Source organism: Hyla sarda, chromosome 8, assembly GCF_029499605.1.
Source record: "Hyla sarda isolate aHylSar1 chromosome 8, aHylSar1.hap1, whole genome shotgun sequence".
Taxonomy (NCBI): Eukaryota; Metazoa; Chordata; class Amphibia; order Anura; family Hylidae; genus Hyla; species Hyla sarda.
In genome coordinates, this window is record NC_079196.1 from 87,882,941 (window position 1) to 87,897,847 (window position 14,907).

The 14,907-nt window shown below is 45.0% G+C and overlaps 1 protein-coding gene across 4 annotated transcripts in view; it reads left to right on the plus strand.

The window, feature by feature from the left end:
• The window catches only part of ERBB4 (erb-b2 receptor tyrosine kinase 4), a 1,050,606-nt gene that overhangs the window by 851,695 nt on the left and 184,004 nt on the right, over nucleotides 1-14,907 (plus strand). The gene's annotated exons all lie outside the window — the stretch shown is intronic.

The window sequence follows — 14,907 nt, forward strand, 5'->3', positions numbered from 1 at the left end:
AAAGAAATACCTTTGTGTAAGAACAAGCGCATATCCAACAGTTCACAAGACTCTATAATGCAGGATGGTTGACCACCCAAAGACATTCTTCTCAAAAATAATAAACCACACAATGTTTGAATTTTTTTTACAAAAACTAATTCAATATGTGTGTAAGCGCATCTGTCTCCAAAAGATCAGATCACCAAAGGACTTTTTTCGCCCAAAATGATGAAGCAGAGTAAATCCCTGTCCGTTGTGTAATGATTAGAATTCTGGAAAATTCAATTTTATTACTGATAAAATTGTCAGTAAATAAAAAAAAAAACACTACCCAAGAGTGTTTAATTACCCCATACATTGCACCAGGAGCAGTCAAGAGTAGGCCTCAGCAGTACCCAAGAGGCTTTAATAACCCTCTACCTTTGCACGATCAATTGCGAGATCGAGCAATACCAGGTGTGTTATGCCCTCTGATTTCCGGGGCCGCAGGCGCGCTCCACTGAACGGATTAGCGGGTCTCTATCTTTCATCGACTGGTGCTGGTAACCCGCTGACTCCTGGAAAGGTAAGCTGCCACTAAGCAGGTGGTCTCCCCCGGGCACGTTTGGCTCCAGAATTTCCACTACTGCCACACCACGCTGACTGCCAACCGTGCTACCGCCTTGCTGACTCAAGGGCAACCTGCAACTCTCTTCTCCTGATGATGAACCCCCCTTCTCCTGAGATCGAGCAATAACAGATGTGTTATGCCCTCAGATGTCCGGGGCCGCAGGCGCGCTCCACTGAACGGATTAGGGTGTGTCCATCTTTTTTTGTAGCACCCGCAATCCAAAAATGTTAAATTCCCAGACCCAGGCCCCACCTCTGCGGCATCAGGAACCCATTTATTGCCTGAAGGACACAGCCTGGAGTTGGCTGATGCACCAGTACACACAGGGTTTCACAATCCGGCCCAAAATCAACAAAATTGTATAATTTTTTTTAATTTACAACTTTGTGTAAGCACAAGCACATATCCAACATTTCAGAAGACTCTATAAGGCAGGATGGTGGACCACCCAAAGACTTTCTTCTCAAAAATAATGAACCACACAATTGTTGAATTAAAAAAAAAAAATTTTAATTCCTAGACCCAGGCCCCACCTCAGCTGCATCAGTAACCCATAGATTGCCTGAAAGACACAGCCTGGAGGTGGCTGATGCATGAGTACACACCCGGGCTGCACAATCCACCCCCAAAAAAACGCAAATTTTTTTGAAATTGTCTGACAAAATACCTTTTTGTAAAAACAAGCGCATATACAGCAGTTCAGAAGACTCTATAATGCAGGACGGTGGACCACCCAAAGACATTCTTCTCTAATATAATAAACCACACAATATGTTAAATTTTTTTAAATAATTGAAATTCCAAGACCAAGGCCCCACCTCTGCTGCATCAGTAACCCATATATTGCCTAACGGACACAGACTGGAGTTGACTGATGCACGAGTACACGCTACACACCCGTCACCCGGGCTTCACAATCCACCCCAAAAAAACGCAAAATTTTATTGAAATTGTCTGACAAAATACCTTTTTTTAAAAAAAAAAAAACAAGCGCATATACAGCAGTTCAGAAGACTCTATAATGCAGGATGGTGGACCTCCAAAAGACATTCTTCTCAAAAATAATAAACCACACAATGTTTGAAATTTGGTTAAAAAAATTATTACATGTGTGTAAGCGCATCTGTCTCCAAAAAATAAGATGACAAAAGGATTCTAATCGCCAAAAATGATTAAGCAGAGTTAATCCCTCTCCATCTATTTTTTTTTTTTTTCATTAAAAAATCACACGCAACAAGCGTTCCATTGTGTAACGGTTAGCATTCTGCAAAATTCTATTTTATTACTGATAAAATTACCAGTAAATTACACAAAAATACTACCCAAGAGTGTTTAATTACTCCATACATTGCACCAGGAGCAGTCAGGAGTAGGCCTCAGCAGTACCTAAGAGGCTTTAACCCCTTAAGGACTCAGCCCATTTTGGCCTTAAGGACTCAGACAATTAAATTTTTACGTTTTCATTTTTTCCTCCTCGCCTTCTAAAAATCATAACTCTTTTATATTTTCATCCACAGACTAGTATGAGGGCTTGTTTTTTGCGAGACCAGTTGTCCTTTGTAATTACATAACTCATTATATCATAAAATGTATGACGCAACCAAAAAACACTATTTTTGTGGGGAAATTAAAAAGAAAAACGCAATTTTGCTAATTTTGGAAGGTTTCGTTTTCACGCCGTACAATTTATGGTAAAAATGACGTGTGTTCTTTATTCTGAGGGTCAATACGATTAAAATGATACCCATTTTTACTTACTTTTCTATTATTGTTGTGCTTAAAAAAAATCACAAACTTTTAACCAAATTAGTACGTTTATAATCCCTTTATTTTGATGACCTCTAACTTTTTTATTTTTTATAAGCGGCGGTTTGGGGGCTCATTTTTTGCGCCATGATCTGTACTTTTTTTTGATACCACATTTGCATATAAAAAACTTTTAATAAATTTTTTATAATTTTTTTTTAGTAAAATGTATTAAATAAGCAGCAATTTTTGACTTTTTTTTTTTTCGTTTATACCGTTCACCGTACTGGATCATTAACATTTTATTTTAATAGTTCGGACATTTACGCACGCGGTGATACCAACTATGTCTATAAAATTAATTTTTTACGCTTTTTGGGGGTAAAATAGGAAAAAACGGACGTTTTACTTTTTATTGGGGGAGGGGATTTTTAACTTTTTTTTACTTTTACTTTTACATTTTTTTTACATTTTTTTTTACACTTGAATAGTCCCCATAGGGGACTATTCATAGCAATACCATGATTGCTAATACTGATCTGTTCTATGTATAGGACATAGAACAGATCAGTGTTATCGGTCATCTCCTGCTCTGGTCTACTCGATCTCAGACCAGAGCAGGAGACGCCGGGAGCCGTACAGAGGAAGGTGAGGGGACCTCCGTGCGGCGTTCTGAATGATCGGATCCCCGCAGCAGCGCTGCGGGCGATCCGATCATTCATTCAAATCGCGCACTGCCGCAGATGCCGGGATCTGTATTGATCCCGACACCTGAGGGGTTAATGGCGGACGCCCGCGAGATCGCGGGCGTCGGCCATTGCCGGCGGGTCCCTGGCTGCGATCAGCAGCCGGGATCAGCCGCGCATGACACGGGCATCGCTCCGATGCCCGCGGTTATGCACAGGACGTAAATGTACGTCCTGGTGCGTTAAGTACCACCGCACCAGGACGTACATTTATGTCCTGCGTCCTTAAGGGGTTAATAACCCCTTACCTTGCCCGATCAATTGCGAGATCGAGCAATAACAGGTGTGTTATGGCCTCAGATGTCCTGGGGCGCACTAGCGCTCCACTGAACGGATTAGCGTATCTCTATCTTTCAAGGACAGGTGCGTGTTGCACGCTGAAACCAGTTCGTGATAGGGATCTGTGATTGCAATTATTTAACCTTAAAACGAGGAATTACCAGTAAGTGAGGGTCATAAGCTGGCATTGATTAAGTCCCTGCCCTTTGTACACACCGCCCGACGCTATAAGCGATTGGATTAGTTAGTGAGTTGGTTAGTGAGGTCCTCGGATCGGCCCAGGCGGGGTAGGAGAAGGCCCTGGCAGAGCGCCGAGAATTTAACGATCATTGTTGAAATTTGCATTAAGCATGTATTTAGCTACTGCTAAACGTCCAAAAATGTAAGGCCCAAGGCCAGAGGCACCAGGAAGGCAAGTAGTTCCTGAAAGACACAGAATGAGTCTGGAGCATGCATTTGCAGTACCCAAGAGGTTTTCATAATCCCTTACATTTAAAGATCAAAGTTTACATTTGCATTAAGCATGTATTTAGCTACTGCTTAACTTAAAAAAAGTATAGGCCCAAGGCCTGAGGCACCAGGGAGGCAAGTAGTTTGTGAAAGACACAGAATGAGTCTGGAGCAGTCATTCGCAGTACCCAAGAGGGTTTTATAACCCCTTACATTTAAAGATCAATGTTGACATTTGCATTAAGCATGTATTTAGCTACTGCTAAACTTCAAAAAATTATAGGCCCAAGGCCAACAGCATCAGTTTTCCCCATATTAGGAGCATAGTTGTCCCCCAGATTAGGCAGCATAGATGTCCCCCAGATTAGGAGCATACTTGTCCCCCAGATTAGGCAGCATAGATGTCCCCCAGATTAGGCAACATAGATGTCCCCCAGATTAGGCAGCATAGATGTCCACCAGATTAGGAGCATAGTTGTCCCCCAGATTGGGCAGCATAGATGTCACCCAGATTAGGCAGCATAGATGTCCCCCAGATTAGGAGCATACTTGTCCCCCAGAGTAGGCAGAATAGATGTCACCCAGATTAGGAGCATACTTGTCCCCCAGATTAGGCAGCATAGATGTCCCCCAGATTAGGAGCATACTCGTCCCCCAGATTAGGCAGCATAGATGTCACCCAGATTAGGCAGCATAGATGTCCCCCAGATTAGGAGCATACTTGTCCCCCAGAGTAGGCAGCATAGATGTCCCCCAGATTAGGCAGCATAGATGTCCCCCAGATTAGGAGCATACTTTTCCCCCAGATTAGGCAGCATAGATGTCCACCAGATTAGGAGCATAGTTGTCCCCCAGATTAGGAGCATAGTTGTCCCCCGGATAAGGAGCATAGTTGTCTCCCAGATTAGGCAGCATAGATGTCACCCAGATTAGGCAGCATAGATATCCCCCAGAATAGGCAGCATAGATGTCCCCCAGATTAGGCAGCATAGATGTCCCCCAGATTCGGCAGCATAGATGTCCCCCCATCAGCGCGGGTCGGTCAGAGCCAATCAAAGGGCCGTATGTGGCAAGCGGGCCGTACAATCCCCAGGTCTGCCCCAGAGGGTTTCATAACCAACCACAATAGAGAAAATTTTGAATAGGAGCATGGTCAATCTACTCAGACCCATCTGTCATTGGTGGCTGGAAATCCTGGCTGATCCATCCCTGATTCATCTTGACGAACGTCAGTCTCTCCACATTTTTAGTGGACAGACGAGTTCGCCTTGGGGTGACTATGGCCCCGGCCGCACTAAACACCCGCTCTGATGGCACACTACTGGCCGGGCAGGACAGCTTTTCCAGGGCAAACTTCGCTAGTTGCGGCCATTAATCGAGTTTGGCTGTCTAGAAGTCCAGCGGATCTTCAACGGTTGTTGATGCAGGGCCATGGTGCCGAGATTGGGACCCTGGCCACGCTTCACTTTCTGCCGACAGATTTTGCATGTGACTACGCTAAGGTCCTCCGGATTCTTTATGAAGAACAACCACACCGCAGAGTAGCTGATTTTCCCACCCGCAGTCTGCACTATTTCACAGCTATTGGCTCTGTCTCCAGGAACCCCTGTTCCACTACCTCCCTGAATGGTAGCTTGCCGCGAAGCAGGTCGTCTCCCCCTGGCACGTTTGGCTCCTGAATTTCCACTACTGCCACCACCACGCTGATTGCCAACCGTGCTACCGCCTTGTTGCCTCATAGACAAAGAGCAAATCTCTTCTCCTGATGATGATGAAGCCCCGGCTTCTGCACCCGGCTCCCAATTGCGATCGGCTTCATCATCATTAAAAGATGTGTGCACGTCACTGATGTCCTCCTCATGTTCCACAACAGTGTCTGCCTCAGGACCCTGAACAATTGAAACACCGCCTCCCACGTCACTCTCCGCATCACTACTTGCCCGCCTTGCGGAGCAAGCGACGCATGTCTCCTCACATTCTTGGCTGCCCATTAGCTGCTGACTGTCCTCTATTGGATCGTCTTCAGTAAATAGTGGAGCTGAAACCAAAGCATGAGATACTTCTTTGGTAGAGGGAACAGCATAGGACAAAGGCAATGGGATTACGAGGACTGCTCCCGGACCATGCCAACTGAGGGTTGTGTCTGAGGAACCCACTGACTCTTGACTGGGGTTGTGAGATGTCGCTTGTGATGATGGGGATGAGTGTGCAAACCAATTGACGAGGAGAGATGGGTCGACGACACGACCGCTGGGTGTTAACGGGAGATCAGGTCTATTGCTGCGACTCCTGCTGCCACTAGCCCCAAGTCTGCTGCCAACTCTGCCTGACGTATGTAGGCCTCTGCCCCTTCTCTGTGCACGTCCTGGCGCTTCCCTGCCTGACATACTTAGTGCGTGTATTAGGGTACAGAACAGCAGCAGGCGATTACTTACGGCTGTCCTTTCAAAGTATATAGGCCCTTGACAGAATAACAGTTACTAAATAGTACACTCCTTTGTTGTATGTATGCCCTTTGCAATGATGAGCGCACTGGTATGCATATTTCTACGCAGAAAAAACACTTACATTTTTTTATACACCAGCAGGTGTATATTAACCCCTTAAGGACCGGAGGTTTTTCCGTTTTTGCATTTTTGTTTTTTGCTCCTTGCCTTTAAAAATCATAACTCTTTCAAATTTACACCTAAAAATCCATATGATGGCTTATTTTTTGCGCCACTAATTCTACTTTGTAATGACGTCAGTCATTTTGCCCAAAAATCTATTGTGAAGCGGGAAAAAAAATCATTGTGCGACAAAATTGAAAAAAAAACGCTGTTTTGTAACTTTTGGGGGCTTCCGTTTCTACGTAGTACATTTTTCGGTAAAAATGACACCTGATATGTATTCTGTAGGTCCATACGATTAAAATGATACCCTACTTATATAGGTTTGATTTTGTCGGACTTCTGGAAAAAATCATAACTACATGCAGGAAAATTAATACGTTTAAAATTGTCATCTTCTGACCCCTATAACTTTTTTATTTTTCCGTGTATGGGGCGGTATGAGCACTCATTTTTTGCGCCGTGATCTGAAGTTTTTAACGGTACCATTTTTGCATTGATAGGACTTATCGATCACTTTTTATTAATTTTTAAATGATATAAAAAGTGACCAAAAATGCACTATTTTGGACTTTGGAATTTTTTTGCGCGCACGCCATTGACCGAGCGGTTTAATTAATGATATATTTTTATAATTCGGACATTTCCGCACGCGGTGATACCACATATGTTTATTTTTATTTTTATTTACACTGTGTTTTTTTTTTTATTGGAAAAGGGGGGTGATTCAAACTTTTAATAGGGGAGGAGTTAAATGATCTTTATTCACTTTTTTTTTTCACTTTTTTTTTGCAGTGTTATAGGTCCCATAGGGACCTATAACACTGCACACACTGATCTTCTATGTTGATCACTGGTTTCTCATAAGAAACCAGTGATCAACGATTCTGCCGCATGACTGCTCATGCCTGGATCTCAGGCACTGAGCAGTCATTCGGCGATCGGACAGCGAGGAGGCAGGAAGGGGCCCTCCCGCTGTCCTGTCAGCTGTTCGGGATGCCGCGATTAGCCGCGGCTATCCCGAACAGCCCGACTGAGCTAGCCGGGAACTTTCACTTTTAGCCGCGCGGCTCAGCTTTGAGCGCGCGGCTAAAGGGTTAATAGCGCGCGGCGCCGCGATCGGCGCTGCGCGCTATTAGAGGCGGGTCCCGGCTTCACTATGACGCCGGGCCCGCCATGATATGACGCGGGGTTACTGTGTAACCCCGCGTTATATCAGAAGAGCAGGACCAAGGACGTACCGATACGTCCTTGGTCCTTAAGGGGTTAATGTGTGGAATAGCACTGAATTTAGCACAGGGACAGAATAACAGGTAGTAAATAGTACACTACTTGGTTCTATGTATGCCCTTTGCAATGATGAGCGCACTGCTAAGCGTATTTATACGCAGAAGAAAACTCTTTTTTTGTTGTATACACCAGCCGGTGTATACTAATGTGTGGAATAGCACTGAATTTGTACGCAGGCAAAACTTTTTTTTTCTTTAATACACCGGCAGGTGTATAACGTGTGGTATAACACTTAATTTAGCACAGAGACAGAAAAAAAGGTGGTATATGGTACACTATATGCTTGAATTTAGGCCCTTTGCAATGATAAGGCCACTAAAAAAACGTATTTGTACTCAGGAAAAACTTTTTTTTCTTTAATACACCGGCAGGTGTATAACGTGTGGTATAACACTGAATTTAGCACAGAGACAGAGTAACAGGTAAAAAATGATAAAAAGGCACTAAAGTCCGCACTAATATGACTTATTTCTGAACAGCAGCAGGACCCAACAGTGCAGCACCACAAAAAAAAAAAAAAAACAAGGGATTAAACCCTAAATCACACAATTCTGAGCAGCAGAAGATTTGTGGAGCAAAAAAAAAAACTCAACTCAATTGGGCTGAACAATGAGGAGATAAGATGCTTCAGAAAGTTCAGGCAGCTTGGAGATCTGTATGAGGCAGCTGACAGCTATCTGCCCCTCTCTGCTGCAATGCTCAATAATGTGAATAGGAGGTTTAGCTATTAATGATCCTTCTCAGAGTAAAAGCACAGCACTCTGCACTCCTGCCTTTCCCTAATGCTGATGTGACTAGCAGTTGCAGTGTAACGCTGTGGTATGAGCTATTCACACACACGCAGTCCCGTCCTCTCCATCTGAGTGCATAGATGAAATGAAGAGAGGCAAGATGGCCGCTGATTATATAGGGGCTGTGACATCACAGGGGTCAGTGAAAACTGATAGGCTGCATCTCACATGTGATTCAGGGTCAGCCCGCCTACCTTCTGTTACGCCTAGCGCTCCGGGTCCCCGCTCCTCCCCGGAGCGCTCACGGCGTCTTTCTCCCTGCAGCTCCCCGGTCAGTCCCGCTGACCGGGAGCGCTGCTCTGTCATGGCCGTTGGGGATGCGATTCGCACAGCGGGACGCGCCCGCTCGCGAATCGCATCCCAGGTCACTTACCCGTTCCCGTCCCCTGCTGTCATGTGCTGGCGCGCGCGGCTCCGCTCTCTAGGGCGCGCGCGCGCCAGCTCCCTGAGACTTAAAGGGCCAGTGCACCAATGATTGGTGCCTGGCCCAATTAGCTTAATTGGCTTCCACCTGGTCACTGACTATATCTATCCTCCTCCCATGCACTTCCTTGCCGGATCTTGTTGCCCTTGTGCCTAGTGAAAGCGTTTTGTGTGTTTAAAGCCTGTGTACCAGAACTTCTGCTATCTCCCCTGACTACGAACCTTGCCGCCTGCCCCCGACCTTCTGCTACGTCCGACTTTGCTTCTGCCTACTCCCTTGTACCTCGCCTATCTTCAGCAGCCAGAGAGGTGAGCCGTTGCTAGTGGATACGACCTGGTCACTACCGCCACAGCAAGACCATCCCGCTTTGCGGCGGGCTCTGGTGAAAACCAGTAGTGTCTTAGAACCGGTCCACTAGCACGGTCCTCGCTATCCCTCTCTGGCACAGAGGATCCACCTCCTGCCAGCCGGCATCGTGACAGTAGATCCGGCCATGGATCCCGCTGAAGTTCCTCTGCCAGTTGTCGCTGACCTCCCTACGCTGGTCGCCCAGCAAGCTCGTCAGATCGCCCAACAAGATCACCAGCTGTCGTACTTGACCACCATGACACAGCAACTCCAGTCACAACTACAGCAAGTACAGTCACAGCTACAGCAGCAACAACCATCTCCTCCGCCAGCTCCTGCACCCCTTCCGCAGCGAGTGGCCACTCCTAGCCTCCGCCTGTCCTTGCCGGACAAATTTAATGGGGACTCTAAGTTTTGCCGTGGCTTTCTTTCGCAATGTTCCCTGCACATGGAGATGATGTCGGACCAGTTTCCTACTGAAAGGTCTAAGGTGGCTTTCGTAGTCAGCCTTCTGTCTGGAAAAGCTCTGTCATGGGCCACACCGCTCTGGGACCGCAATGACCCCGTCACTGCCTCTGTACACTCCTTCTTCTCGGAAATTCGAAGTGTCTTTGAGGAACCTGCCCGAGCCTCTTCTGCTGAGACTGCCCTGCTGAACCTGGTCCAGGGTAATTCCTCCGTTGGCGAGTACGCCATACAATTCCGTACTCTTGCCTCTGAACTATCCTGGAATAATGAGGCTCTCTGCGCGACCTTTAAAAAAGGCCTATCCAGCAACATTAAAGATGTTCTGGCCGCACGAGAGACTCCTGCTAACCTGCATGAACTCATTCATCTAGCCACTCGCATTGACATGCGTTTTTCTGAGAGGCATCAAGAGCTCCGCCAGGAAAAAGACTTAGATCTCTGGACACCTCTCCCACTGTCTCCACTGCAATCTGCGCCTAGGCCTCCCGCCGAGGAGGCCATGCAAGTGGATCGGTCTCGCCTGACCCTGGAAGAGAGGAATCGCCGTAAGGAAGAGAATCTTTGTCTGTACTGTGCCAGTACTGAACATTTTTTGGTGGATTGCCCAATCCGTCCTCCACGTCTGGGAAACGCACGCTCGCACCCAGCTCTCGTGGGTGTGGCGTCTCTTGATGCTAAGTCGGCTTCTCCACGTCTCACGGTGCCTGTTCGGATTTCTGCTTCAGCCAGCTCTTCCCTCTCAGCCGTGGCCTGCCTGGACTCTGGAGCTTCTGGGAATTTTATTCGGGAGTCCTTAGTGAATAAATTCCGCATTCCGGTGACCCGTCTTGTCAAGCCACTCCACGTTTCCGCGGTCAACGGAGCCAAGTTGGATTGCACCGTGCGTTTCCGCACGGAGCCCCTCCTAATGTGCATCGGACCTCATCACGAGGAAATTGTATTTTTGGTCCTTCCTAATTGCACTTCTGAAGTTCTCCTTGGACTACCCTGGCTTCAACACCATTCCCCAACCCTGGATTGGTCCACTGGGGAGATCAAGAGTTGGGGCCCCTCTTGTTCCAAGGACTGCCTTCAACCGGTTCCCAGTACTCCCTGCCGTGACCCTGTGGTTCCTCCAGTATCCGGTCCCCCTAAGGTCATTAAGGACTCTGCCTGCCACAGGAAATGCCTCTCCCCCCCTCCCAGTCCCATCAGGCAAGCCCCTGTGTCCCCGCATGGCCCTCGTCCTGGTGTCACACTGCCCCGTGCCAGGTCTCGCCCTCTGCCCTCTCTCCCCATTCCTACTCCTGCTGTTCTGCCTGCCGTTGAGGAATCCCTCCATCCTTTCCCGGTGTCCTCATCCCAGGGGAGGCAGTTACCGGATAAAGAGAAGGGGAGACCTAAGGGGGGGGGTACTGTTACGCCTAGCGCTCCGGGTCCCCGCTCCTCCCCGGAGCGCTCACGGCGTCTTTCTCCCTGCAGCTCCCCGGTCAGTCCCGCTGACCGGGAGCGCTGCTCTGTCATGGCCGTTGGGGATGCGATTCGCACAGCGGGACGCGCCCGCTCGCGAATCGCATCCCAGGTCACTTACCCGTTCCCGTCCCCTGCTGTCATGTGCTGGCGCGCGCGGCTCCGCTCTCTAGGGCGCGCGCGCGCCAGCTCCCTGAGACTTAAAGGGCCAGTGCACCAATGATTGGTGCCTGGCCCAATTAGCTTAATTGGCTTCCACCTGGTCCCTGACTATATCTATCCTCCTCCCATGCACTTCCTTGCCGGATCTTGTTGCCCTTGTGCCTAGTGAAAGCGTTTTGTGTGTTTAAAGCCTGTGTACCAGAACTTCTGCTATCTCCCCTGACTACGAACCTTGCCGCCTGCCCCCGACCTTCTGCTACGTCCGACTTTGCTTCTGCCTACTCCCTTGTACCTCGCCTATCTTCAGCAGCCAGAGAGGTGAGCCGTTGCTAGTGGATACGACCTGGTCACTACCGCCGCAGCAAGACCATCCCGCTTTGCGGCGGGCTCTGGTGAAAACCAGTAGTGTCTTAGAACCGGTCCACTAGCACGGTCCTCGCTATCCCTCTCTGGCACAGAGGATCCACCTCCTGCCAGCCGGCATCGTGACACCTTCATTCCCGCCGCTGTTTCCCGCCCTCCCATAATCCCCTGCCCCATGTACTCACATGTGGATCCGCCATCTTAGCTCTCCAATAGCCTGGAACGCTGTAAAATGGAGTTTAAAGAAGCGATTCGTGCGATAAAATCACGGCGATATTCGTATTCATTGCAAATCGAATTTTTCATGAAATTCGTAACGAATTCGGGTTCGTCAACTTCGATTCGCTCATCTCTAGGTTCAACCCCTGGAGCCTGCACCAGACTATTTTCTGTGGATTTGACTGTTTTCTACATTAAACTATAATATTTGTCCAAACTTATTTTATTGTTCCCGTCTTGTTAATATTACCTTGAATAATAGAATACAATGATAAAATGAATTGAATCTCTAAAAGGATTATCCACTTCTGAAAATCTATTTTTTTTTTGTTAAAAGACCATTTTGGGAACAAGCTGATCCTAGAATGTGTGACCCCCAATGATTAGCGGCAATTTGTTGAAGGATCCTGATAGAACAATTCCTTTGAAGTACCACCACAAGATGAATGAAGCAATAACAATTCCCCTTGAAATCTATGGGCTCTCTAAGTGATGCTCAAATATGCCAAGTCCTCCAGAGCAAAAAAGTACTCTTTGTAGCCATGCTTCAGTCCGGATAATAGATACTGGTACTGAATGGAAAGATTTTGCAATTACAAATGCTATATTTGGAATTGGCTTTTTTTTTTTTTTTACTGTGTACATACTGAGACTTTCAGTAAAAACTGGTAACAGATGAAAACCTTTTTAATGGCAGTGGCTGGCCTTTACATTGTAAGCAATGGCTACTAAAAAAAAATAATAGCAGAAATGTCTGCAATCCAGTCTCCTACCAGCAGGCATTTTTGGCATTTTGATGGGTTTTTGTTCATAGCACAGCAGAATATTTCTACTTGAAATTGCAGAATCAGACCAGATTTCTGATCATATATAGAAACAAGGCTGATGGTTTGCAGATTGAATTCATTATATTCATGAACAAGATGATGACTGTCGGCACCAATTTAACATGGCATGTCGCCCTATGTATTTAATATCGTCTGTAATATATAATTTCCTAAAGTAGGAATCAGCAAATCTATTTTATGAAATTCTATCAATGCTTAAAATTGCATTCTTGCCACAGTCGTATTAATCCCAGAGGTAACTGGTTTGTTCGTTTCTTTCTCCACGGCTCAGAATATGTTTTAGTAAATGCTTTCAGAATAAAGTACAGTAGCAAGATTCATTGATATTCAATCTGCTGCTCTATGAGCTTAAAAAAAAAAAAAAAAGGACAGGAGGTTGGGCAGTTAAGGTTGAGGGCTCTATGGTAGAACATGAAACCTCAGTCCTGGCTGTTTTGGTAGTGTATAAATATGCCCTCAGTTATTTAAGATGTTTAGAGCTGGCAGTTCATGCAACACACATCACTAAACAGATCGCACATGTTATCTCCCAAGAGTAATGGCGAAAAAAGACTCTTATAAAGGTACTGACCTTCCATACATTAGATTGGAAACTAAACCAGATCTTCTTCTTTTCATAACAATGACCAAAAATAATGATCCTCGGGAAATGTTTTGCACCTTCTATTCCTTCTGTGGAAGCATGGGAGAGAGTGGTGGAAATGTTTGAGAGATATGAATTATTTTGGTACAAGGGGAGAAAGGAAACAATAAGGAAATAGAAAGATCGTAGCAAATCAATTTAGGTCTTAGTTTTTTTTTTTTTTTTTATTATTCTATTATTTATTCTATATTTTTCTTTTTTTTGTTACTAGGCTTAGAGTGGGGGGGGGTATATTGTAATGTTTAATATGTAGTAGATTTTGTATGAATTGTTTTGTAAAGACAAATAATAAAGAAAAAAGGAAAAAATTACAAAGATAAATAAAAAAATATTATTAGCTTAAAAAGACCTGACTATTCTCCGAGCGTAATGTTTATCAGATGGTTAGAGAAGCTAAAAACTTTTATGAAAATGACTGGTCATCTGTTTAAATAGGAAAACAATGCCACTCTTCTACTTTTCTATTAACCAGCACATTTTTATTTATTTATTTATTTTACTGTATGTACAATTCATAACTTTGAAACAAATATCTTTACCCCATCCTGTTTAAAAGTGAAATGGAAGTACTATCTAAGCACAAATGCTAAAAACATTTAGCTGATCTTTCTACTAAATTAGTAGGCCTTTGTAAAGGCATCACGTTACAGGGACAGGTCTATTCTGTTAAGTAATATAGCACAAAAAGAATGTACCATCAGGTTAATAGAAGCAACTAAAAAATACAGTACAGTAGACTTATACAGTTACTATGAGTCTATGATGTTCAAGAGGTGAACCCACCTCACACATATTTGTTCCTCTCAGCAGTGATTGGACATTATTCTACAAATGAATAAATGGATGGCGGCCTAACAACCAATACTTAGAATTGTGATATATTTAAAGACTATGAAGCCCATCTCCTACAAGTTGGATTGGGTGACACTCTAGGAAGTGAAGTACAGTCACAAGTCCAGCCTCTATCTAGTTATTGGCAGGGTCTCAGCACAGAGACCCAGACTGATCAAAACTTTTGGCATGTTTGAGTGATATGCCAAAAGTTATCAGTGACAATAATGGTGGACTCATAAAGAGTATGGGTAGATTATTTTGTTTGGCCATCAGTTGAACAGTCCATATCTTTACTGAACAAGTTTCATCACATTTTTATGTCAGATCTATAAGATTTAGGTGCCAAATTCATGTTCAGGGTAAAATCTTTTTGTGTCTGCCTTAAGAAGGGCATAATGGCATTATTAGCATTTTAGTAAGTGTAGTTATTAGTAATGAGGACTACTACTAATTCTTTTGTATTACTTGAGAGGGTTTTTGAGTGAAAATTAAGTGGAAAAAGTTCTAGAGTAATGTGCAACTATTTTGGTTATTATTTTAGTTTGATCTGCATGCCTTATTCTTTTGTAGGTGAATGATAATTGTTCATAAATAAAAATTATCCATGATTTGTTATATAATGTATTTGAAATATATTTTATTGACG